General features: G+C 46.8%; 1 long non-coding RNA gene across 1 annotated transcript in view; it reads left to right on the forward strand.

Moving 5' to 3' along the window:
• The first annotated feature begins 985 nt into the window (after window positions 1-985).
• LOC146755283 (uncharacterized) overlaps window positions 986-26,508 on the forward strand; it is a 133,390-nt gene continuing 107,867 nt past the window's right edge. Inside the window, exon 1 of the long non-coding RNA XR_014938246.1 lies at window positions 986-1,065. This is a non-coding gene — a long non-coding RNA (uncharacterized LOC146755283). The remainder of the gene's footprint in view (window positions 1,066-26,508) is intronic.

The following is a 26,508-nucleotide window of genomic DNA, read 5'->3' on the forward strand; positions in this document are numbered from 1 at the left end:
GCTTTGGAGGGGGAGGGAGAATGGGGAGATGCTGCACAGTGCTGAGTGATGGGGAGAGGGCTTTGCATTTTCTAGGTGGGTCAAGGAAGACCAAAAGTGGATGAATTAGGCTGCGTCTTGCACTGTATGAAATGAATCCCTTAAGGGCTTGCCTGCAGGGGAAGGAAAACACTGCACCATCTGTCCCCCCCCTGCTGTTCTCCTGTTAGTAATATCTGCACTGCTGCTTTGGGGCATCAGGGTCACAAGGTGGTATGGAGTGGGACTTTGTAGTCTGGTGGCTCTTGCTCATGTGCTCAGGGGTTGGTGGGACTGGGGAGGACATTGAGTCCATCCCCGACCCTTCTTGGATCACACCAACCTTGGCAGACGTCCTCAAATCCCCCCTCTGAGAGCCCCCTGTTGTGTGCCATGTAACAGTGTTAATTCATCCTCAGTGCTGGGATGTTTATCATCCTATCAACAAACCCAAATTTCCCTTTTTGGTTTCTTCCTCCCTTGCAAATTCACCTCGTTTTCCCCTGTTCTGCCTCTAGTGGCTTGAAGGATAATTGCTCACCTCTCTTTTCACAGCAACCTTTTGCATATCAGAAGCCTGTTATTCTATCCCCAGTTCAGAAAGCCCTTATCTGGACCAAGCAAACCTATTTCTTCTGCCCTTTCTTTGAGGGCTGTGTTGTTTAAACCTTCCATCCCATCTCCTGGGTGAGCTCAATGTGCAAGTGGTTGATATTGAGTATGATGGGAGCTTTTGCTTACCAGAATCTGACGCAGCAAATTACTTCCCTGGGCAGACAATCAGATGCATTTATGGTCTTATGCTAGAAGCCACATTGCTGTACGGCTGAGCCACAACTCAGCTGCTGTGCAGCAGAGCAGCTCACTCTGGTTGGGGTGGTCCAAGCGGTCCCCATCTGGTGTTTGTTTGGCACACAGTGCTTTCCCATTGTGACAGAGCTGGGTGGTGGGTTCCAACTCAGGTGTCTGCAAGTTGGGCCTCGTGGATGCTTGATGGAAGGCTGTGGACATCTGGCATCTCCTCCATCCCCCGAAGCTTTGGCTCAGGTACTCTGCCTTCATCTTTGTCCAAGTCTTTCTCGGTTAATTACAATCCCTATCGCTGTACACAGATGCAGATTTCTATATTGACTGAAAAAAAACCAAAACATGCAGGGATACCTCATTGTGGCCTTCCAATGCTTGAAGGGAGCACATAAACAGGAGGATGAATGGCTGTTTATGAGGGTGGATAGTGATAGGACAAGGGGGAATGGTTTGAAACTGAGACAGGGGAGGTTTAGGTTGGATCTTAGGAGGAAGTATTTTAACCAAGAGGGTGGTGATGCACTGGAACAGGTTGCCCAAGGAGGCTGTGGATGCCCCATCCCTGCAGGCATTCAAGGCCAGGCTGGATGTGGCTCTGGGCTGCCTGGGCTGCTGGTTGGTGACCCTGCACGCAGCAGGGGGTTGAAATGAGATGATCATTGTGTTCCTTTTCAACCCAGGCCATTCTATGAATCTATGATAATACCCCTCATGCACCCCATTCTCTTACAGCAGCATGACTTTGCTGTCATGTTTTCCATGTTTTCTCCTCATCCTCAGTGTCTGCAAGTCTCTCTGCTCTAAGCTATGTCAGCTCCAGGCCCAGAGCGTGGAGCAGCTAGTTTGCACTGTCTCCCTCCCTCTCTCCTCAGCTTGAGTGTTTAATTTGCTCCAGACTCTGCTTGAGCAATTTTTGGAGAGCGGTTTATATTTGTGTATGCAAATAAGCTGAGCAAATATGCTAAGGAGTGCCAAAGATAGATCAGTGCACTTAAAGCACATGCCAGCCCACAGGAAAATCATCCCAGGCCATTGTGGTCTCACTTAACCCTTCTGCCTTCATCACTGCTTGGAGTCTGGCCAGCAGGCAGTGCAGGAGAATGCATGCCCACCTCTGAGCAGTGCTAGAGCTGCTCTGCACCCTGAGCTGGCAACAGAGCACAGCATTTTCGGTGCTTGTCTACCCAAATATTATCTGCCTTTCATGTCCTTTTTATTGTCAAACGAGCAGCTTAGGAGCTGTGTAACCCAGCCAGCTTTCCTTCAGGCTCGTGATTGGTGCTGGAGTCTCTGGTGTGTCATAATGTGTGTTACAAAGCTTTGCGTGTGGCTCGAGAGTCCATCAAGGCACTCTGCCCTGTGGATGCTCTGACAGCTGACAGCACAGCTGAGCTCTGCCTTCTCCTGAGGTGCAAAGGGAGAGTTTGCTCTTTCTCTAATGCTATACCAGTGGTTATAAAACTTGTGCAAAAATAATATATATATATATGTGTGTGTATATATATATATGTATATGCACATATATAATAGTTTCCCTTAAACTGGTAGATCTGTCAAACGGGTTGAAGCATCTCCTGAAGAGCACCAGGTTTCCTAATCTGGCATTCTCCCTGTAGGAGGGAAAGTGAGAGATCATTGTCACTCGCTGGGCTTGCCTACATTGGGGAACTGACAGGAATTGCTATTGCAGAATAAGCTGTTCAGCCGGAAGCCGTCCAGAATAGCTCCTTGCATGGACACACTTCTGGTACATAAGTGACTTTGCTGTAGCATAATTACTTCACTTTGGAAGGATGCTAATTACTTTGGAGTGTTTTTTTTATTCCGGAATAAAAACCTGCTGTCATAACGTCCTTTGGGAGGCGTGGTGAAGTGGTTTCTCCATCAGTCACTGCTCAGACATCTTCCTCATATAGATAGATGTGCAGAACAGTTGGGAAGGGCAGCGCATGTTCTGTTGCCAAACCTGAGTGAGATGCAAGGAGGGACGATCAGAGCAGGTTTTGCTGATGCTTTTCACACAGGGTCTTTCATCCTTAGAACGTGTGGAGGATGATACAGCTTCTCGTTGCATCTTTTTTAGCGTAGTTTTTAAAAGCAATGAGGCTTATATAACCCATGGCTATACACATGGTGCTTAATTTCTACACCATTAGACCATCTCAGCCACGTTTGGCTCTGTGCAGCTGTAGCATGGAAGAAAGGGAGGGAGAAGTCCTTGTTTGCAGGATCCCATTGCCAGAATAAGATATTTTGGTTGGGATAAGTCTTGCTTGCAGTGGTGCATTGAGGAAGGTGGTACCTATGGCTACACCACACTGGTCATTGAAGACTACTTAGGGGCTGGATGGGATGCACTGCTCCCTGGATATACCTGCTTCTCTTAGGTAACTGGAGGAGTCTGAAAGGAGTTCGTAGTGCACTGGGTTGTAGAGAAGTAGAAATAATTTGCCTAAGCTTATGCTCAATGGTCCAAGTCTTAGTGTGAGCCTTAATAATTTTAATGCAATTGCCCTTAGGGTTATGGTCTGATAAATCAGTGCTCAGAGCAGTGATAAGGAAACATTTGGGTATGTTTGCTCTGCTCTTTTTCCCCTCCCTTTCTGACTACTGTGGGGTGTGTGGGTCCAACCCAGCCCAGCAAGATGAGCCTGCAATGAAGCCATTGACTTCACCCTTATCACTTATTGCACTGACAGTCTGAAATGCTTTGGTATGGAGTACTCAGGCCTGGCTCTGCTATGTCTGCTGTGATCACAGGCAGCTTTTGACCTTGAGAACACATTGGCTTCCCAGAGCTTGTTTCTCCACCCTTGGATGGGAAACCTGGATCCCACTGCAGCTGACGGGCTTCAGCTTGATTGGTTAACACAGCTTGTACGCACTAAGTAAAACCCACTCAAAAACTTCTCTGCGAGGAAATTATTGGAGTAGAGTTTGTAACCTGAGTTCTTCCTTCTTATCCCTACATCTTCAAGCACCTACAATTTGCTCTGCAAGACCCATGGCTCTTCCCGTGCACAATAACAGACGATGGTAACTGCAGGGCTACTCTCAAGCACTTCTTTGCTCCCATCACCAGCTGTCTGTCTGTATGCATTATTTATGATGCAGCCTCTAATCCCTGCTCCGACTGCACCGTGCTGAGTTTCCACCAGAGCTTCACCATGGCGCAGTTGTCAAAATATCAGAGTGCTTTGCAAACTTTAATGAATTCCTATTTGCAGAGACGCTATATTTATTCTTTAATTATTTTCCTTCGGTGAATTCCAATTTTCTAATGTGTCTTTCTATCAGCAGAGAGACGACGGTGGTAATTCAGCCCAAATGTAGCTTATTTCTTACTGTAGAGTGGTGACGCTTTGGCACAGGCTGCATGGGGAGGTCGTGGAGTAATACCATTGAGGTGGTAAAGTAATATGGGGATAGAGTACTTAAGGACGTGGCTTAGTGGACACGGTGCTGATGGGCTGATAGTTGGACTAGAGGATCATAGAGGCCTTTTCCAACCTTAAATCTTGCAGCAGAGTATCCACATCTGCCCCCAAACCAAAATGAGGGACGTGGGGGGAGGTGAAGCCTCTCTCAGGTCTGTGGCCAATGGCCAGAACCTACCAAAACAACGTGGCTGTTTGCACCAACGTATGTCGAAAGGATTGATCCCTCCTGACAGGCTCTTGTAAGAAGCAGGCGGCGCATGCAAGCCAGTGCTGTCAAGGGAAACTGGAGCTCGCTGCTGTTTGACAGGTATATTATTCCAGCTGCCCCAGACTTATTTACAAAACAAGGTGCTGTGATCCCCGATGTGGTGCGAGTCAGCGCTCCGGAGCTGCAAGGGGCTCTGTTTTTTTAGCCCTTCAGAGCTGGCCTCAATTTGTTTGACATGTGAAATGGATGATGGTGGAGGGGGGAAAAAAAAACCAGAAAAGCCATCTTTGCTTCACAGCCTGTTCTTTCCTGGAGACAGACACAAATTTAAGATGCAAAGTGTGAAGGAGCTGAGGTTACTTTTCTTGGCTGTGCCGTATACGGGTGATTCCAGTTCCTGGTGCCATGTGGGGGAAGCTTTGCTGCTTGTCCTAGTGCAAAGCATTGGGCTCTTGGTCAGGGGGCCCTACTGTGCTCTGCAAATCCTTTGGTGGGAGCCTGGATTTACGGGTTTGGCCTCGTCCTTGTCAGGCTTAATGCTCTTCACTTCCCTTTTCAAGCTCTCCAATTTCATCTCCCAATCTCCCTTATTTCCTTTATAGCTCTTATTTCTGGTCCATCTTTGGCCATCCTGACAGCTTTTGTAAATCACCCTCGGTGAGAGTTTTCTTCCCTGACCACTGAGGGAGACCAGAAACACTCCTCTGCAGTGCCCATGGGTAAGTGATGTGAATACTTATGCTCCTGCTGCGTAGCTCTCTTCTTCCGTGCTTGTTTTCAGATAGCTGAAGCTGAAAGAATTGGTTTTGAACAGTGGCTTGGAGCCTGCCTGCTTGAGGGAACTTCAGTGTACCCTTGAAGAATTACCTAATGCAGTGAGATGCAGTTGTCTGGTTATCTAAGTGTTTCTCCCCACATCCCGGAGAGGAATAGTTGAGCTCTAATCTGCATTTGATGTGAAATCTCCTGCCTTTCCTAATGCAGCTGTTTCCTGAGCTGGGAACTTCAGTGTTCGGTGTGGATGTGACACCAGACCCTGGGGGTTGTCCCTTGTGCTTGGGCTGCTTTGAGCCTGGCTGTTTGTGGTGGGAGTGGGGCTCTGAGCAATGTATATAAGCCTGAGTGTCTTCTTCCACAACAGCAACCCCACATCTCTTTACCCACATGCTTCTGCTGAAGGTGGTTTTCCAGTCTCAGGTGTACTTGCCTGCACAGGCAGTGGAGAGAGGCAGAGTCCTTGGAGGATATGGGATGATTAAATGAAACATTCACCTGTATGTTCCTGGAGAATTGAAATGGGAATTGGCTCTGACTTCGTATCATATTCAGCTCATGCCTCCTGTCTTCCCACTCCAATGCAAAATTCATCAGGCATCAGGCTGCAGAAAGCAACTGAGACAGCCCAGTGGGTGCAGAGATGGGCCCGTCCTGAGAGGAGGAGCACAGATACACCAGGAAAGTATCTAAATGAGCTCTTGCTTTGTGGTGACAGCTGGCAGGGAAGCGTTGCAGGTACAGCACAAGGACACACAGCTGGGAGTGCATGCAACACTATGGGAGCGATGCTTCCCTTCCCATCTAGGTCCTTGGAGCATGGGCATCTCTTTCCTGTTCAGCAGCAAGCTCTCTCTCTCTGAGGCTTGTTGATGATAAAGGTTTGTGATGCTCTTGGTTTGGAGACTCCCAGCCCTGCAATGAAAGTGCCATCAGTTATTTCCCTCAGATGAGTGGCTGGCTGAGAGATGCGACAGAGTTCTGTTATATCTGATGGCAATGGGTTCTCCTCACCTCACGAGCAAGGGGAGAGGAGGCAATGCAGCCACCACAATGGGTTTTCATTACAACGTGTGAGAAGCCTTGCTGCTTTTCCTCACCAATGTGAAAATACATATACATGCACCAAGACCTGGTCTCAGCCCTGTAGGCAACAGTCTGATCAGAGAGACTGAATAAATAGTCACTGATGCCACGAATGTGCTGTGCTCCTGGGCTGGAGGGTTTTCCTGCTCTCAGTGTTTTGTCCTTGCAGATGGGGATGCTGCAGCCTCAGTGCTTTGGTCTGTGTGCAAACTGGAGGTGCTCAACCAATGCCTACTAAGATGTGGTTTAAAGTATCTGCTGGTGCCTCAGCAAACTAAAGTACAGGTTGTTTCCTGGGTGGAAAGCAGGCTTGCAACCTGTGCTCATCACTGATGCTTATGGGAGTTTTTAGGCCAACACACACCTCTGGATGCTACCTTGGGATCTGAACACGTCTCTTTTTTTCCCTTTTCTCCCTGTTTCATAGCTCACCTTTAAAATTTCCTTAGAGAACAGAACAGGCACAAAGGCATCACAGAGAGGCAAGAGATGATAGCATCCTTAGTGTCAAAAATAGCCACATGAGAAACTGTTCATCCCGCTGTTTTAGGCCAAATTATTGCTGTCCTTACTGTCCATCCCCCCACTGCTTCCCCCAGCCTTTGGCAGCTCCAGGGCTTGTTCCTTTCAGGTCCTTTTTCTGTGTGTTCCTGCATCTCTGATGCACTGGGGACCAGCTGGTACCCAGTGCTGCAGCTGGAGGTGGTGGATGCTGCAGGCTGATCAATACCTGAATCGACATCACGTGCATCGTGGCAGCTTCTTTGCTCACCTTAATGGGGAAGCAAAGATTGCGAGAGATTAGCTGGAGTACTTAGAGCCTCGCTTTATGAATAATTAAATCAATGAGCAAAGGAGGAGCTTGGAGTGTAAGGGAGAAGGAGTGGGAGATGCATGACCGCCACTTTCAAGCTCAGACAGACCCCGGCAGCAGCTTTCATGTTGGAGTGTGTGATGCTGCTGCTTCTGATCCAAGGCAGGCAGCTGGGAAGCACAAAGCTCAGCCCATCGGTGCAAGTGGTGACCACTGGATTATTTATGTTCCCTCCCCCCCACCCTCTGGCAGAGCTGCCTTTTAACTGGTGTTAGAGGCTTGTTCAGAATGCCGGCCACGCTGCTCACAGCAGTTGCAGGAAAGCTTCCTTTGAATTGTAATGAAAGTCCTGGGAGCGCTGTGGTTTTCTGTACTTTTATTTTTATTTTTTTCTTTCCTTATACAAAGAGAGCTTATCTCTGTCCATGATGTTCCAGACATGAGATCTAACAGGAAATGGGAGGTTCACGCTGTCTCAGGGCTCCTGGAAATCAGTCTGACAACCTTCAGGTGCCCCAATAGCAAAACTGCTTCAAGGATGGGCAAACTGAGACGTGCACACTCATGAAAGATCTCCTTGGGGCTGCTGCTCGAGGAAAGAAAGGAAATGTTTGGGGACGAGCAGGGTTTGTGTGAATTCAGGACTCTGAGGATAAACGTGTGGGACTCAGGAGGGATGCTCTACCTGCATCCAAGTGTTCTTTTGGAGTGAGATAGGAATGTTCTTATAGACAGAGAATTAATGGAATCATGGAATGGCCTGGGTTGAAAAGGACCACAGTGCTCATCTAGTTCCAACCCCCAGCTGTATGCAGGGTTGCCAACCACCAGACCAGGCTGCGCAGAGCCACATCCAGCCTGGCCTTGAATGCCTCTAGGATGGGGCATCCACAGCCTCCTTGGGCACAATTAAGTGCAAATCAACATAGATAAGATCCCAGTCCATCCAGAAAGCATGTAGATGGGGAAGGTGGGGTTCCTTGTAAATAAACAACCTTTGTAACCTTGACATGTGGCTCAAATAGAGTCTGAACAGGGCAGCATCTCTCTAGAAACCCTCCTAGGTAGCATAAAATAAATGCTGAGCTGCTTTCCACATACAGAAGAACAAGTGCTGGGTTTCTATTGCTGCTGTCTAGAAGGACTCTGTTTAGACTTCACTCAGAAATGGAAGATTGTGATGGGGATGGGGTTCCTCCCAGGCAGTCTCCCTGCTCTGTCTTGGTGGGGTGATGCTTTTTGATCATTTTCTGATTCCATCTATTCTTCTTGAGGAGTTTGAAACTGCTTATGAATTGCATTGATGGCTGGAGGGAGAGCACCTATAGCCTGGCATGTGACCAAGTGATGTCAACCAACTGATGGCACTGCTCACACCTACCCAAGTCAGCGTGAGCTGCACCTAATGTGGCATCTTAGAGCTCAATGGGCCACGCCACACCTAAACCATCACATTACCTCCTTCAAAGCACACTCAGCCCTATTTCCCTCCAATTTCCCACCTCTTATTTCAACGCAGCCTTTGATCCATTGCTTTCCTTCTACCCCAAAAATAAATTGGCCTCCAATTAAAGTTCTTACACCTTGGGGAACGTCCAGATAAAACAGCTCTTACTTCCTGTTTCCCTTGTCATAGGAGGTGATTTCTTTTTTAAACCCCTCATGCAAACGGTTCAGCTTTCGCTGCTGTTCAATAAAGTTGATCATTTTGCTCAGGAAGTATCAATGCAATTTTCCACGCCACTAACTTAAAGATTGCATCTCAGTAAAAGGCATCCATTCTTTTTTTCTCCCCCTCTCGTTTACGTTGCGAACAAACAAAAGGAATAAGAAAATGTCTGATGTCTCCCTGACAAACGTATTAGTGGCTTATATAAATTGCTTCGAGTCTGTCCAGAATAGACACCACCAATGCGTTTCTGCAAGTCCCCATTCCATCTGTCTTTGCTAGCAAAGTGATTGCGGAGCTGGGGAATGTCTTTCCACCCCATTACATTTCCCGGTGAAGTATGTGTGAATTACCTCTGATGTTAGCAGGAAGCCATCAGGACATAAAACACAGAAAATGAAATATTAACTTTGCTATCCAACCCCGGTAAAGGGGCTGTTATGTTTTTGTATTATAACACATTAAGGTGAAGTTAGTGAACGAGAAATAAATAAATAAAGATTCCCCCCCACCCCCCTTCCTGCTCGCGTCGAGATTGCAAATAAACGGCACTGACGGGAGATGATAAAATGGGAAAGTTGGGGAGAAAATATAATATATTCACAGTTTAGATGACAGTGAATATAAAGACAGACTGAGCTTAAGTGGAAGTTGCAAAATATCCCCGAGAAGTCTTATTCCCTCCAGATTGCTGCCAGTTATGCCAGTACCGCGTACTGTTTGCAACAGAAGAGAAGCAAAACCGTATGGATCCGTGCGCTAAGAACACCTCTGTGTAGCACCACTCAGCTCACTTGGTTTGCTAAAAGGATCAGTGTTTGTCGCTATTCCTGCCAGCTCCCTTTTGCTATCTTTATCTTGTATTGGTTCTTGGCTCGGTTTCAGGATGAGACCTGGATATGGGACCTGTAAGCACCTATTCCATATTTGGGGTGGGTAAATGATGCTCTCATTGGCTGCTTCTCCATTTTCACTTTGAACATCACATCCTTGCTGAGCTCCTTTCAGCACTTCAAAGAGAACTGGGAGATGATTCAGTCCCCATCCTGTCTGCCCATTCCAAACCATTAAATGTACCCATAGCAAAATGAAGCTGGTTTCAATAAGCTAATGCAAAAAGGATAGATGCTGGTTCATTATCTCTAATTAATTGCCCCGTTTTGTTGCCTATTCATCCATTTGGGTAGACAGTACTTCTGTTTGGGGTCCTTTGGTTTTAACAGTAATTTCCTTGGTAGAGAACTCTGCTTTTTGTCTCGGGAATAATAAGATTTAAGGCCACATCCATAAAGATAGAGCGGTTATCTCATTTCAACAGGAATTGTACATGAAGGGCCTTTAAAAAAGCTCTTCCTGAAGGTCTGCTAATTAAACAACCCTGAGATTGCAAGGACCAGGGAGAGAAACAGGTGATAAACATCGCACAGCTGATAACATTGAGGATTCAAAGCGATCCTCAATTAGTCAGTGGGGCACCAGGTGTTCCAAAGGAGCTACATAAAAGATGATGTGGAGGGCACACATTTGGTTTGCTGGGATTGGAGATTGGCCTTGGAGCATGAGCTTGCATCTGCAGTGAGGAGTCAGCGTTGGGCCTGGTGTTGTGGAAGCCGTCTCAGCAGGTACTGCTTTTTTTTATGGATTTAATGGATTTAATGTTTGCTTGTGTTTTAGTTGCTGTATGTTAGCATTGTGTTCGGTTGCATTTACCTTGTGGAAGGTGGAGAGATGGGCAGTGGGGGCAGCTGCACACCTATTTTAGTAGGAGAAGGTTCTGTATGGATCTCAACAAGGCTTTGTAAATTGGATTCTGAGATTTGTTGTCTGCTGGTTTTGCCTCCTGGAGTTTGGTGGCTCTGTGCAAGTTATGAACCATATGTGAGCTGTAGTTCTTCTCCTATCACCTGCTGCTCTCCTGGGACTCCCATTGCCTCCATCTCCTGCTTGTGGAAGTGGAGGGCTGTGCTGGGAGCTCACAGTGTAGGTGATGGGGAATGGGAAAATGTGTTTTAGCTCTGTCTGTTTCCTCCAGAATTCAGACTAGCTCACAGCATGTTGTCTGCAGCGATTACCTTTGTCTCTGGCTTCCCTGCTGGAGGAAGAGCTGAACAGAGCTGGTAAATTACAGAGCTCTGTGTTGGAGCACCAAAGCGCTTTCATTGCTACAAGTTGTTCTGCTCGTCTCTGGCCCAAGACAGTAAACAAATCTCAGATCATGGCGTTAATGGTGTGATATGCAGCTGTCTCTCCAGCAGAGCTAAGGAAACTTGCTGCTTTGGCCTTTCATCTGAGTGCTCTTGACAGGCAGTGTTTGACAAATGGTGGGAACCTCCTGCTGCAGTGCTCTGTCTTGGGGGCTGCCGGGAAGAGGCACAGATCTCATTCTGTTCTATGTGTGCAATAAAGATGCTGCACTTCTTGAGCCACAGATCTGAAAATAATGCTGGTAGATTTCTGCATTGTGGTGTGTGTGGGGGGGGATTGGTTTTGGAATCTGATTGTATCCTACCCAGAGGTGAACCTTGCAGAAAAGCATAGTAATTGTCTATCAAAGCTTGAAGCTTCATTGCCTTGGTGTAATAGCATCTCCTGTTTGCCACTTCTGGGGTGTATTCCTGTGAATTCAGCCCTTGGAGTGTTAGTTCATGGATTGTTTTAGCAGTAGCATGAAGGTGGTATTCATCAGATGATGCACACAAAGATACGGGATGGGTCATATAGCATAGGGTTATGTTTGGATGCTTATGTGCACTCCGGTTCTGTTGTTTGACCTCCTTGATCCATTGGTTTGCAGTCAGCCCCCAGCAAAGGGGTTGGAATTAGATGATGCTGAAGGTCCCTTCCTACTCAAGCCAGTCTGTGATTCACCTCTGTGTCAGTACTATCCCTTTCCTTCATGATGTTGCTCCTGGGCCACAGCTGCTGACTGCAGTAGGGGGAGGGATGGTAAATGCAAGGATCTGTCTACATTTGCTGTCTCACCATCCTCCAGGACTAGTTTGTTGGCTTTTTTTTTCCCTCCTCAATATCAGTCTGCAAATGTTGGCAGGGAAAGGTTCTGAGTGCTGCGTGGTAACTGTAATAAAACAGCAGGGTTGCTCCAGCCTTCTCTGAAATCCCAGCCCTGCAGGCACTGAGCACTTCTTGCTGATCTGATTAAAAGGAAAGCATGGTTCCTCCAATTAAAGGATGGCTTTTCTTGCTTTGCTACCACACCCACCCATGTCTGTTTTCCTCCTCACAGATACTTCACTTCAATTACCCCTTCCTTGACAACTTTCTGCTGTGATGTCCGATGGGCACTGGAACAACTGCTGGGTGCTCTTAAGCCCATTTGAGGAGAAGCAAGACACAAGCAGGGCTGTAATTTACATGTCAGTCTGAATAGACTTAGTACAGGGTACACTGACCCATCCAGCACTTACATTGCCAAGCCTCTGCTTTTACAAGCCCTTAATCAGAACACAGGGGCTGTATATTCTATCTAATGATCTATACGTAGTTCTTTGGAGCTGTTGCAGTTGGCTTTTTGTTATGTGTGTGATGTGATTTACTCTTCCCCTGTTTTACCCCACCAGGTTGGCATCAATGGGTTTATCAGTCTGCAGCTCCATGGGGAATGGGGTGGGCTCTACCCTGGTGCTATGTGGGGTGGTGCAGGTGGAAGCTCATTAGGGCCAGGTGTGAGAAGGGGTGAAGGTGGTTACCCTGGATTGCTGCAGAGCCTTCCAGCTGCTGTCAGGCAATGGGTCTGTGAACTCTCTCCTTTCCAGATTGGTGTTCTGTAGCAGCCAGCCGGTTTCTGAGAAGTCAGTCTGTTAAGAGAAGCCATAAAGATGCTGTTTAAACTAAAAGCATCATCCATAATTTCATTTGAGGCCTTTCTAGGGCATGCTTTGTTCGCATTATGCTCCGAAATCCATTTTTATTTGGAGGCTTCCAGGGGGATAACAATAAAAAAACAAATAAAGCTATGGGAAAGTGCAGACAAAAGCTACGTTACAAATGGTTGTTGGAGGCAGTGTAGGGTCCTCCAGATTTATCAATGACCAAAGCCTTGCGGGTAATGAGTCCCACATGACGATAGCTCTGAGAAATAGCATGTTTTGGAAGTAAGCAAACAGCGTATGTTGAATAGGGGACTGTTTTACAGGCGTTTTATCTGCTGTTAAGGACACAAGTTGGAGAAGGAGATAACCGTCCCTATTAATATTGATTACTCCATTATATATCTGAAAAAGTGATTATAGTTCGTGGTGCTCTCATTTCCCTAAGGGAGAGGATGCTCTCCTGAAATCAGCGCATCCGTAAGCACCAAGTTGCCTTTGACAAGTGGTAATTTACAACACAGCTTGGCTGAAAACAAGCTCAGGCTATGGCTGGGAAGAGGAGAAGGCTGCTGGGGAAGAGTCCTGTCTCATCTCAACCCTCCTCACCTGCTCTTGGTGGGGCTGCCAAGCAGACCAAGCCTGTGGCCAGCAGCCTGCAGAGAGGTGCCAAGGGATTCCCACTCTGTTCTGCTCTTGTTTTCCAGCTTAGAGCAGAGAATGTTTGCCAGCAACGCTTCCTAATCTCTTGTTAGCTTTGATTCCTGGAATTATAGCTATTCTGATGGCTGCTGTTAAGGATACACTGAAAGCCCCCAAAATAGATCTGCAGAGGTAGAGCCATGCATGTAGTAGAACACACGCTTGATAGTAATATCACAATTATTACTATTTATCACTGTTGTTCTGTTGTCCTAACTTTGTTTTGACAAATAGTGCTGTTGTTTTGCATAGAGTGTCTGCCCACGTATTGCTGCACTATTGCATACAGAGGAGCAGGCTCTGTAGGGGGGTTGTGTTTTTCTCATGGGCATCCTCCATCAGACCAAGTAAAACTGTATCTTTTCTGGCCTCTCTGTGAACACTTAACAGGAGCTGTGGCATGTAAGGTAGAGCTGCTTATCCTTGAATTCAAACATCCCTGCTGCTTCAGAATGAGTTCTGGTCTCACCATCCAGAGCTGAACTGATCAAGCACTGGTGGTGAGTTCAGTGTGTGCACCTGGAGCTAAATAGGGCTCAAACCCACATCCCAGAGCTGGAAGAGTTAATGTGCCTTCTTACTGTGGTCTCAACCCCAAAATCCAGTTGAACTTAGCTTGAAGCCTCCCAGCACCATTGCCTTGCTTGCATGATCACCTGTTGCTGAAACAGAAAGGGTACCAGAATAGGAAGGATAAATGAAGTTGCAAGGGAGGTGGGAAAATGAAGACATTAGTCCTGCTTTGAGAAACCAGCCTGACCTTGGGCTGGTGGAAAGCAGAGCCAGAATGGACCTTTAGTGCTGCAAGGGTGCAGAAGTGTTATGACCATTGCTAAAGCCATGTGGCCTCTGTATTGCTTGTAGCTTCTGAAGGTAGCTGCCTATGAGCCCGACTTGAGATGCTTTAACTTGATCTGGCTGTGTGGAAAGACTGTTGCTGTACTGGGTCTATGGAGGGCAATATTGGGGACTCCTTCAGTGGGGTAGAGAGTGCTCTGCTGGGTGTGAGTCTTCCTTGTCATGGGCAGCTGGTAACTGCTTATAGAGGGGGTTCTAAGGCCAGAAACATGAGTATGGAGCCAGCTCTGTTACAAGCCTGCACTCCAATAATGGTTGTAGAGTTATTCCCCCTTTAGGTCTAAAATTATTACATGAATACTTTATCCCCATCAGCACCTGCTGGCTGCATCCAAAATGGGATTCAACAGCAATAGAGATGGAGATCTACAGCTTTTATTAGCAGCAGTGCAATGGGAAGGGCTCCTAAGGAAACAGATCCATATCCCCCAGGTAGTGAGTGTGGATTTGGGCAAGGCTGCTGCTGGAATCACTGCTTGGGAGCAGGATGAGCACAGCATGGAGCTGGAATTCTGCTGATTGCATGCAGGCATGTTATCAGCTCTGAATTTTGAGCAGGCTCATGGTGCACTTAAGAGTTCAACTGTGCTCCTTTCTTTTTTTTTAATATATTATTATTATTTCCATTCCTGGTAATGCTTTACATGGAATATTGATTGCATTTACTGGAGGATTCCTTTCTTAAGTATTTTTTACATAATGTGGCTTGTATGTGTGTATAAGTTCTCCTGAAATCCTTGTATTTCAGTGGCACCAATAAAGCAATTTAGCTTAATTTAAATTGAACTCATTGAAACAGAATGGGAATTTAGGAAGGGATAAAGCATAGGGTCACACTGGGGGTGGAAGGAAGTCAAAGGATAAAGGGCAAGGAGAGAGGCAATAGGATGAAAGCATCCCTTCTATCCAGATACATACAGGGGATGTGTTGGGCTGTGCAGGAGGTCCAGTGGATCTCAGAACCAGTCCAAGCTGATGATGGTGGTGCTCCTGCTGCTCTCCAGGTAGTTCACATCTTCCTGTGGGACAACTCAGACCTGGGAGTGCTTTAGACCATGCTGTACAATTTGTTTGCTTTTGCTGTCTGTTCCTCTTACTCTTTTATATATAAATTTTTTCAGCAGTCTCATTGTGAGTTTGATCTGATTTTTCTGCTTAATTGATGGGGATTCAATTATCCTCCTGAATAGGGCTGTCACTTACTCAGTAACTGAATTGTCAGGCATCTTGGGAGGGATGGGGGGGGTTGAATTGAGTGTCATATTTCCATCCTTCCCTGCCCCCTCCTATTCTCTTGGGTTTGCTTCCATTCTCAGGTTCTGTTTTATTGTTGTTTCAGTTTGAAAACTGTAAAAGAAAACAAGGAAACTTTGCATGATGAGACAGTGGGAGCAGCTTGGTTTAATGGGCTCCCCTTGGTAAGGGCTACTGTTGCCTGAGCAGAACCACAACCCCACAGGTGAGGGCTGTGTCTCTCTCTGGATCTTTCCTGTAAGCTACTGTCAGGGAAAGATCTGCCTTTGGGGGTAAATTACTATAGGTTTCTAATTCTCAGCTTTTGTAGCTCAGTCCATGCTTGCTGCTCCATTCACATCTGCACCTAAGGAGCAGCCAGAGGCTGTTTGTGTCTTGGCTGTTGTTAATGTGCATCCTGCTTTGGGATGAAGAGCACACAGGGAAACACAAGGCCTAGAAGGCATCCTGCACCCAGCCCTCCTGGCCATGCATCTCCCAGCCTGTGCCTACTGTGGGGCTGGATATGCCTCCCAAACAGCCCCATCCCCACGGGCATCTGCAGCAAAGGGAGCTGAGACAGGGATGCAAAGAGCTGGGGAACTGCCATCATTCCTCCCATTTACTTCCTGGAGGGTGATAAGAACAGCTAATGGCATCTTGATATTTAAGAACAGGCAGGAGTTGAAGCATCTTGGTTTTTACTAGGTCTCTGACATTTCAGAGAGCTGTTGTTGAATAAATGCTCAGGCAATTAGCTGATGAGGTCTAACTACCTCCAGCTATGCTAAGATCATTGCCCAAGCTAACTGGTTTAATGACAGCTGGGGCTTGTCTCAGCAAAGCAGTGCAGTGCAAGTGATGTTCTTGGGATGGGGATCAGCTGTTGCCAGCAGCATCAATTCCTTGCTGTGCTGGAGTAGGAATGCAGGCAGGGCTGAAGTCACATAAACCTAGAGCATCTTCTTTCACAGCTCCCAGAGGCATCTCTGCTCCTGGGTGCTGCACAGCAGCTCTGCTTTAGGTTACTTGAGTCCTTAAAAAGGAGAGAGGTGGCTTAAAGGTGTAAGAGAAGCACAGAAATCTATGTCAGGGCCTTGGCTTCCATGCTCTCAGTGTTTCCATATGCCTCGTAATTAAATTGTAAGTAAAAATAAGGAGCTGACTGCTCCGCTAATAGCGACGAAAGGAGGCAATCATGCAACTTCCATCTGTCTGCAAATATAGTTTATGGTGGAAATACATTAGCAACCTGGAGCTGCGTGCCAGGCTCAATTAGACTAAACAGGATCAAAGGGCACCGTGGGTAATAAATATCTGCGTGGCATAGAGTTGGAGTCTTTCTATTTATTGCTGGAGGAGGTAATCATTAGTGAGCTGAGGTGAGATGCAGCAGGCAATGAAAGCTGGGCTTGGGGAGGGAGGGATGTGGTGTTAGAGGGTAAGGAAGAGTGATTCCTCCCTGGGATTATGGACAGAATGGATTGGCTTTTGTATTCCACTGGAGTTTGGGAATGGAATAGAGCCCATATATCGATTGGGGGACCCTTAATGGGAGAGAGGTGGCTGAGGTAATTGGGGAAGTGTTTAAAATGTACACTAGGTAATTGAAAGCTAATATCAGAACCCAGCTCAGGCAGAGAAGAACCTCTCTTCTAATGAGGCGTAAGGTGAGAGGAGATTGACTCTGACTTGTATTGCTACTCCCAGAGAATTGCTTGGTACTGCTGCTTTCAGGTACCTCTGTGTGTGTGTGCATGCTCCTGCTTTTATTAGCACCTTCATAGATAACATTTCCGAGTCAGCAGCAAAGCTTCTGTGGCATGCTGGCTATAGAAATATCTAATACCAATTGTTTCTCTTTGGTCATGGCCTTGTGGAAATAGAAAACGCTGAACTAAATCCTCTTCTACTTCAGGAGCAAATAAAGAGGAAATCAAAATATTTTAGCATCAAAGCTGGCTCTTCTTCTAATTTCTTCCTGCTCTTAAAAGCCAAAATAACAACAAAGGAGAACTATCCAGAGGGAAGAGGTATTCTTAAGCTGAGCCTGTTAGGCTTTCTGAATTGAGGATGCAATGATCCGGTTATTCAGGTTATGTTTTCTGCTGTTGTAATAGCTGCTAAGGGAAGAACAGCACTGTGATGTTTCAGTGCCTCTTTGTTCTTCCCCCTGAGCTCAGTGCAAGTCTTAAGGCAGGTAGCTAAATGGCCACGACTTCAGCAGAGGGAGGCTTTTCAAGGGTGCTTAAGTGATATTGGGCCAAACCCCATCATACTGCATGGTGGTCAACCTTTAGTGCTGGGATTTTGCTAGGACTTGGCTCTCCCATCCCATTGGATTCAGCACACGAGCCAGGAGGCATTGCTCGCTCCTTCCTTTCCTCTCCCTTTCTGACTTCCAAGGCCAGCAATTAAAAGAACGCAATAAACACTCTGCAGTGAGCACCAAACTGCTCCTTCCTGGGGCTAATCTGCTGCTCTGCAGAATCTTCCTCCTCTGCCCATCTGTCTGCTTATGCCATTTGGCTGCAGGAGAGTACTTTGCTGTGTTAGCAATGTGCAGGGGAGGGCAACACCCAACATGTGATTTAGAACTTTGGGAGGTGATCAGAGTATCTGCACCTTGATGCAAACACCAGCTTATGGTGAAGGACAATGCATCCTCATTGACTTGATACACCTTGGTCTACCAGTCTGCCTTAGTACTTCCACAATTAACCTCTTAGTGGCAGGTAGTGCACTCCTGCTTTGCACAGTGCCTTTTTCCAAGGGCTGTTATGTTCTGCTCAGTGCATATGGTTACACTGACAGCGATGCTGAGAACAAGTGAGATGTACACAGCATCATGTACATCACCAAGGCTGGGAAGGACCTCCAAGGTCATCCAGTTCAATCAAACACTGGTATTTCCCCACTAAACCATGATCCTTAGTACAACATCTAAGCACTTCTTGAACAGCACCAGGGATGGTGACTCTACCATCCTCTTGGTAGCTCATGTCAATGCATCACCACTCTTTTGGTGGTGTTGTATATCTTATATATATATAAGTTATATATATTCCTGATATCCAACCTGATCCTACCTTGGTCCTGCTGTCTTAACTGTTTCTTTTTGAGTCTCATTCTTCAGGCTTCCTGCATTTCTCTTGGTGTAATTGCTGCGTCGTGATCACATTTGCACACCAGCTTGTTCATGCCCAGTTTTAATCTGCTAAAGACCATTGAAGCAACTTATTCCTCCCCATGCAGCCACTAGGTGCGCTCTATTTCCTCCCTTTATATGTACTCTGAAGTTATTTCTTCTGTTTTCAAAGTACAATTCAATAATTCTTTCCCTTGCAAGTAAAAGATTGCTGGCTGTCCTGAGATAATTGACTTTTCTAGTGAGATCTTCAAAAGTAGTTATATTTGCTGGCAGAAAATCATTACCCATCCAGTGCAGCACTGAGAGTGCTTATGGGGAGGGGGGGGAGGTGGTTTGGTGAAGGCTGTTGGCTTTGGTTACATCCCACACTCCCATGTTGGCCTCCTCTGCACTTGAATGTGCAGGACAACAATAAATAATTGATAAAGCCAGGCGCAGCGTGGTGGTAAGCAGGGCTCAGTGCTCTAAGCTTATTTGTGGTTAAAGAGAGAGAATATTGTTTAACCCTGAGCTTTTGTATGTCAGAGGTGAAAGATTCCACCTGCTGGGTTATGCTTTTGCTTTCTGTTGGCTCGCTGTTCAGACGTATTGGTGGCTGTTCTTGTTGCTGTGGATGCATTCAGGTAATAATTGGCTTTGTAGACTTCCAAGTGTCTGACGCAGATCTATGGAACTATTAATGTCAGATGTGAATTCATGGGATCAATTGGAAATTGATTTCTATCTTTCCCGAGTCCATCAGCAGCACACAGTGGTGGTTTATTTAATGACTGCAAGTTTTAATCGCTTCCCTGTTTTGATGCTCTTAGGTGGGTTGTTTTTTTTCCCTCTCTCTAATTGGAGTTTCCCTTTTAGCCATAGCAGGGAGATGGGGGCATCCTTGCTTTGTATCAAGGGTATGCTTATTAAAAGGAATGTAATTATGGGAAAATAGGAAGAGAATGGCAAAAAAAAGTAAACCCTGATTCAAGTGGTGGCCCAGGGCAGGATTTCTAGATGAGATCAAACAAACTCTCAGCTTGGTCAAATGTTTTCCCTCCTTATTGATTCAACCCATCCTTTCGGTCTCTTGTTGAATGGTGAGTAATCTGAAAAGTACTGCAAATGCTACCTGCAATTTTCTTACCTTTTCACAAAGCCCAGGAGCTCGAATGGTTTTAGGCAACATTTTGTTCTTAGTCTGTTAGAGAGACAAGCACAGCTTTTGCTCTTTGTTTTGCTATGGAGGTAAATGATATGGGGGGGTGGCTCTGAGTTTCCTCCCAGGATCTCCAAACTGAAGCGTTCCCATTGCAAAATGGTCTCAGTGATGCCTGTGGGTGTTGGTTTAGCAGCAGGTTTTTGATGGTGGTGCTTTGCCCTGTCGTTTAGCCCTCTGTGCTGCCCCTGGTTAAGTGGAGGGCAGTTTTCATAAGCATGTTTGGCTGTTTTGGTACTTAAAGAGATGGAGATGATGCAGTCAGGCTGCTGGAGGAGATAGTAAGGTTGTGGAAGGGGAAAGCATGCTGCTGTACATGTGTGAGCCTCAGAAAGGGGTGTAAATAACTCATCCTTGACGTTACAAGATCCAATCCACCCCAAACACCTCCTTGGCATCCCAATCTAGGGAGACTTTCTGCTTTATTTCTTCCCATTGTCTGTTTGTATGGAGTAACGCTCATCTTGCAGTCTCCGAGGGGCATCTTTGATTCTCTGCCCTTCTAATTAGAACTGATTTAAGGACTGGGGGGGGAGGCTGAATATTATCCTCTGCTGGAAAACACAATTTGTTGACTGGAGCTACTCATGAGCTCACGCCACATCGGACTGATAGTTTTCAGCAGAGAGGGAGAAATGTTGCACTACTCCAAACAAAATGATTATGCATGTAGGGGCTGAAGGGCGAGGGGGGAGGCCTTATTTCCATGAACAAGTGGTTTATTTTCAGTAGATGTGAAAGGAGCATATTTAGACGCTTCACTTCTGGCTCGCGTATCAACATAATTGTTGTTCATGCTTTACGGGTTCTGTGTGATAACCTATTTTAGCTGTCATGGGGCCAGTGTGGACTTTGCACACTGAATATTCAGGGATATTATTGCCATCCCCTTAGGGAGGCTCTCAGAGTAAATCTTGACCCAGCACCCAGCGCAAATGGGGGTCAGATCTTTGCTGGGGGTGTCATCATAGAACCATAGAACGGTTTGGGTTGGAAGGGACCCTTAAAGGCCACATCTGGTCCTATTGCAATGAACAAGGATGCCCATAGCTCCAACAGGTTCTCAGAGCAGCTTCTGTGTTATAGTAAGGAAAGCAAGGGTATGTTAGGAGCAAACAGGAGTGGAGCTGGAAGCCCATGCCCCTGTCTGACCCAGAGAGCTGTGCCTCTAGAGGCAGATCAGTGCTGCTCAGCAGCTCTGCCAGCCAGCTGAGCCACTGGGGTGCTATTTCTGAAGGCTGATATATGCTCGGGCTGTTCTGCTCACTGAACTGCTGAGACATGGATTCCTGACAGGCACAGAGCGAAAGGGAAATTAGCAGTGGATAAAGTGAATTAAACATAATAAAAATAAAAATGTCCAGCCGGAGCATTCATCTATTATACGAACAGCTTCTCAGCTTGGGGAATATTTGAGGCGGAGAGATGTTACATAATGCAAAAGGCAGGGCCTGGATTGAAGGAGAGCTCTTAGGGCTGTCTGTTAAAGGGCTGCTGGTGTTGGTGCTGAATAAATTGGGACCAGGGAGAGCTGGCCAGAGGTAAAGGGATGGCTCCAAGCATCAGACTCAGGTGTTTAAAGGGATTTAAAGTGGATGTAAGGAAGAAGGTTTGGCACTGAGGGCGGTGAGGCACAGGTTGCCCAGAGAGGTGGTGGTGCCCCATCCCTGCACACAGCCAAGGTCAGGCTGGACGGGGCTCTGAGCACTGCTGGAGCTGTGGGTGTCCCTGTGCACTGCACAGAGTGGCACTGGGTGACCTTTGAGAGTCCCTCCAAACTCAAACCATCCTATGATCTTCCTTTTCCTGAGGCCTCTCCCCCATGTGAAGTCATCCTCAGATTGCTTTCTTCCTGCCTGTACCTAAACAAGTTGTGCTTCTAAATCCCAATGTTTCTGCCCTCAAATGGCATCACGTGGCAATTCCAGCATCCCTGGGTCTGTCCCACTCCTGCCATTGAGCTTCAAGCTGCCCTTGACTGAGGCATTTGTTTTATTCTCTCTTAAATGGCAGGGTCAGCTCCTGAGACAGATATACAGAGACCCCAGGGCTTCAGGGCTTTGATCTTGTCAATGTTCTTTTAACAAAACCTGGCCTTTAGAGTTATGGATTGAGGAGAGGAGCCCTCTGTAGCCTGACCACCGGAATAATATGAGCTACAGAGTTTTCCCCAGTGATCGTTGTCATGAAGGGAATCACTCTTCCCTCCCACATAAGTGAATGCTCTCAAACCACCTCCTTGCAGCCTGTAATTTTGTGCCCATCTTAGTTGTACTTTGGCTACAATTTATAGCACAATGCAAGCTTATTTTGTGTAGCATCTCTCGTACAAACATTATCCCCTGAACTCTACTTAAGGGCCAATAAAACAAGTTGGTACAGGGCATAAATTAGAGCCAGCAGTGGTTTTGATGTTGGGCAGTGAATACATTTAGGGCATTCAGTTATGACTGGGAGATGAAGGAGGGAATCTGAAGCATGGGGGGAAAAGAGTACATTCAGTTTGGAAGGGACATTCAGATAACAGCCACATGCCTTACATTGCTGGAGACGTGAGGGAGAGGTGAGCTCTGAGCACAAGGCATCATTGCTGCTCCCCCATGCTGGGCAGGCTCTAACATTGGAGTTTATCAATGTTTTTATGTGAAACCTCGCCATGTACCTACGAAGACCTTCTTACAGAGCATGTGGTTTGCTTTCTGAGGTTGTTTGCAGCACAAGTCCTGGCTGGGACATAGGTACCCTGATGCTGCTCTTTCATCCCATTGCAATCACACTGCCAGAGGAGATGTGTAGGAGGGCTGTGCTGCATCCACCCTTAAACCAGTGGCACTGCCCCCAGGGAAGGATCAGCCCTCTGGAGGTTGCTCTGTGTCCCTGAGCAAGGCTCAGCCAAGTGGCAGTGTACAAATGTAAAATAATGAGGTAGCTGCAGAGAGTGTCTGGAGCAAGCGGGGAGGAATGAAGATGGATGACTGTAGCTAAGAGACGATTTGAAAAGGGATAAATACAGGCAACAAGTTATTCACCACAGCAATTTGTAAAGAGTGCTAAAAACCTTCAGACAGGATTGTTTCACATCACCTCTCTTTCTATTTGCAGCCTGACAATTCTCGTGTAAATGGGGCTGATGGATGGCTGCAAACCAGTCCTTTAATCTGTTCCTCTGGTAGTGATTAGCACAACTCCCAGCATCCAGGGCTGGGGGGGATTTGGGCTGGCTGAGAGGCAGGTGATGGAGTGGGACGATGAACCTTTGGGGGAAGAGTGTAATGGGCAGGGAAGCAACCAGCTGTGGTTAAGAGTCAATGGTCTGAAACACAAGGAAGCGTGAGCAGGAGATGGAGCACTTTCTAATGCTGGTCCTGCAGGTTCTGTGCAGTTTAGGGCCTCTCACCTCAAACCCCATCTGCTTTGGGAACATGGGAGTGCTCTGGGTCTGACTCTGGGATCCACATGTGCTCTTCCATCACTTGTTCTTCTTGTGCCTTAATTTCTCACGTGTTGGGTGAAGCATTGTAATGCATCCTGACATCCAGAATACACTTGTTCAAGTGTGTTAGACTTGGATAATGAAAGGGAGGCAGCAACCATCAGAGCAGAGAAGTGAAGTGTGACAGTGGGGACAGAATGCAATTACTTGCTCTGGGAGCTGGCTATAGCATCTAAGTTAATCTCTTGACAAATTACCTTTGGATTTTTAATTAATAGAAATGCATAAGGATTCTGGGGGCTGGAAAGGAGCTTGTTTTGTTTCTTTTGCTTCCTGTCTCTGAAGACAGCATCTTTCCCATCTGAGCTCTTCCATGTGTAGGCAATGTGGGCCAGCCCCAATTCCAAAGGCAGAGCACTACCTGCTGAGCTTGGAGCTCCCTTTGGTGGCTGTTTCCTGCTGTGCTCTGGGCTGACCTTCCTACAACTCTGAGTATGTTTGGTAATGTACAAAGTGAGAGCTGGGTGTTTTGTTAGATTAAAGTATTCAAGCCCACGATTGGCTATCAAACAACAGCTGGAGATGAATGGGATGCTTCTAGACTGACTCGATCTGTGATATTCTCCCTCATTCAGAAGAGAGGCTCTGAGAAGAGCTTGTTAATTATCTTCAAGACTTGGAAGCATGTCAGCCAGCCAAAGGTGAGGTCCTCACTGTCTTAGGTGGAAAACCATTTTCAATCAGCCCTGCTTGCAAATTCTCTTCCACCAAAGAGGTGCTTGGGCTGGAAACAATAAAGCAGATTAGATATCTTCAGTGAAATTGCAGAATTGTCTCCCAAGTGCTTAATTGACCTTGTTCCTAGAATCACAGACAGAATGGCTTGTTAAATACTGCATGAGGAGTGGATCTGTCCCCCTGCTGTCCCAAGGTTTGCTTTCAGTGTATAGACCTGCACATTTCTCTTCTGCTGTCACTTCCAGCAAGATGCAACATGGTTTGTGATGCAGAAGTCTCTGTCAGTCAGGTCACCTTGCCCTTTGCTGGGAACGTGACTCACTGCAGAAGCTTTTCATCTGGCTGTGACTCAGCTTTGAGATAAATCCAACCCTTCCTTTTGCCCTGCAACCAGCAGCACCCATCTGCTGCTTTGAGAAGAGGCAGCCTGGTACAAGCTGTATATCAGGCCTCTTGAGCAGCCTCCCTCCAGTAGGAGCAGCCATAGTAAGCATCTAAGTGTGGTTTCTTGAATGGTTTCTTGTGGTTTCTATCAGCACTGCAGAATATCCTGGCTTAAAACTGGTCCAGAACTTGCCTACACCAAAGTAGTTCCTCAGAAGCCTGCAAGCTGTTATGCCACAAAATGAATCAGACCATAGCTGTCAAAACAATGCTCTCCTAAGTTAGTCTGTCTTCTGTGCTCATCCTTGTTTGCCTATCGAGTTATTCTGTGGAAGGTTCCTCCTTCAATCCAGTGACAGTGGTTTGAGTCCTTACTCCAAATGAATTATTCTCCCAAGGAGGTGAAGGGTTTGCCATCTTTGGAGGTGTTTCAGGATGTGCTTGATCCTCTTTGTACAACTCCTATTACTTCCATGATCCTTTTAATAACTTTTAGGTACCAAGCAATGTAAATAATGTTCTTTCCTACATGAAGCCTTCATAGACTCAACTTTAGCTTTATGGAAAAGCTGATTTTTCTTTCTTTTGGCTCTTGCTAGAAACCCTTGCCAGCCTTTCTGAAGGCAAGAAGGGTAACATGAACAGGAGGCACAGGAGGTGGAAACTGTCTGGAAGAGAACACGCAAAAACAAGCAACCTTAGAGAGCTGTGGTCAATCCTACAGCAAGCAAACTGACCTTGTGTCGAAATGGTTATTGTGCAGCCTTCAAGGGGAGTATTGGCTGCAAATATATTGCTGACATAATTAAAACATAGTGACTGCCTGCTTTTTTGGAGCAGAGCAGGCTTGATTAGGGTGGCAGGCACCTAGATGTGGAGTGGGAGGAAGTCCTCCTCACCTCAGCCTTTCCCATTGCTATTAATTTTCATTACAGAGGAAATGAAATTCAACCCAGGAGACCCCCCTCCCCATCCCCCCCGCCTCTGGTTCCCAAGGAAGAAAAGAGTCTCACTTTATGGCAGGAAAATGCACTTTAAGATGTCTCTAAGTCCCCTTGTCCACTGGTTAATGATTCAAGTCCCAGCTTGTGGATTGGCAGAGAGCTGCTGCTTCCACTGGTCAGCCTTTGCCTACCTCTGGTTTCTCCCTGTGGTATTTATCTCCATGCTTCAGGGCATCAGGCAGCTTCTAATTAATTGGGGTCAGGAAGAATAGTTCCCTGGGGGGAGATTTTATATCCACCTGCTGCAATGCAGGGTTTCCTGAGCCTTCCAGTAGAGCCTGTATTGCTGGCTTTGGGCAGACAACATACTGGGTTAAATGGACCTCGTATGTAACCCAGCCTGACAGCTCTGGGACCTGAATGCTTTCCTAATATCTCATGGACTTCTGTGGCTTTCACTCCTGAACCGACTACAAATGCAGTAGACAGCTCTGATCTTTGAAATGCTGCTGTTTTTGTAGGGGGGAAGAGACCTTGCTGATGAGGCTCTGAGGGATGCTAAAGACATCCAGAACTCAGTCCCATGGAGGGTGAGGGCTGATGGTTTGCATTGCTTTGCTTGCCTGTAAGAACACCCCAGAGGCAAGCAGGGTGAGGAAAGAAAGCTGCATGCATCCCCTTGGGGGGCTCTTTCCAAGCCACGCATCAGCAGTGGTCACCAGTGTGTGTTGGGGGCATTGCATAAAGACAGCAGGGCAGGGGTTCACCCTGCAGGAGCCAAGGGCTGGGTTGCAGCTTGAATGGTGACTATAGGCAGTGCCAGCAGCCTCTTGCTGCTCCACAGTCTGTGCTTTGGTAGGAGGTGTGTTTTCTGTGCTGATAAGCCTCAGTGAAGGAAGGGGGGAGAACAGAGAGAGGGAAGGATGCTGCTGCTTGTTTTACAGAGCTGCAAAGTGACCTGTCATAGTCACAGAGGGAACTGGATAGAGACGGGTATAGATCTCTGCTATCTCTATGCAGGGCTTTAGCCCCACAGTCATTTCTGTTAGTAAAACAAATGAATGTTGCTCCTTAGCACCTGACGACTGATGCCTTCCCTCAACCCGTCCTTTCTAATCTGCAGGGGAAGGGCAGGTTACCTCTGTCAGGTTCTTAATGATGATGGAAGCTCAAGTTTCCCCATAGCCGCTGCATTCCATCCTGCATCCCACGGTGCTGCGGACA

This window comes from Coturnix japonica, chromosome 34 (assembly GCF_054131305.1).
Source record: "Coturnix japonica strain WE chromosome 34, WE-NBRP24, whole genome shotgun sequence".
In the NCBI taxonomy this organism is placed as follows: domain Eukaryota; kingdom Metazoa; phylum Chordata; class Aves; order Galliformes; family Phasianidae; genus Coturnix; species Coturnix japonica.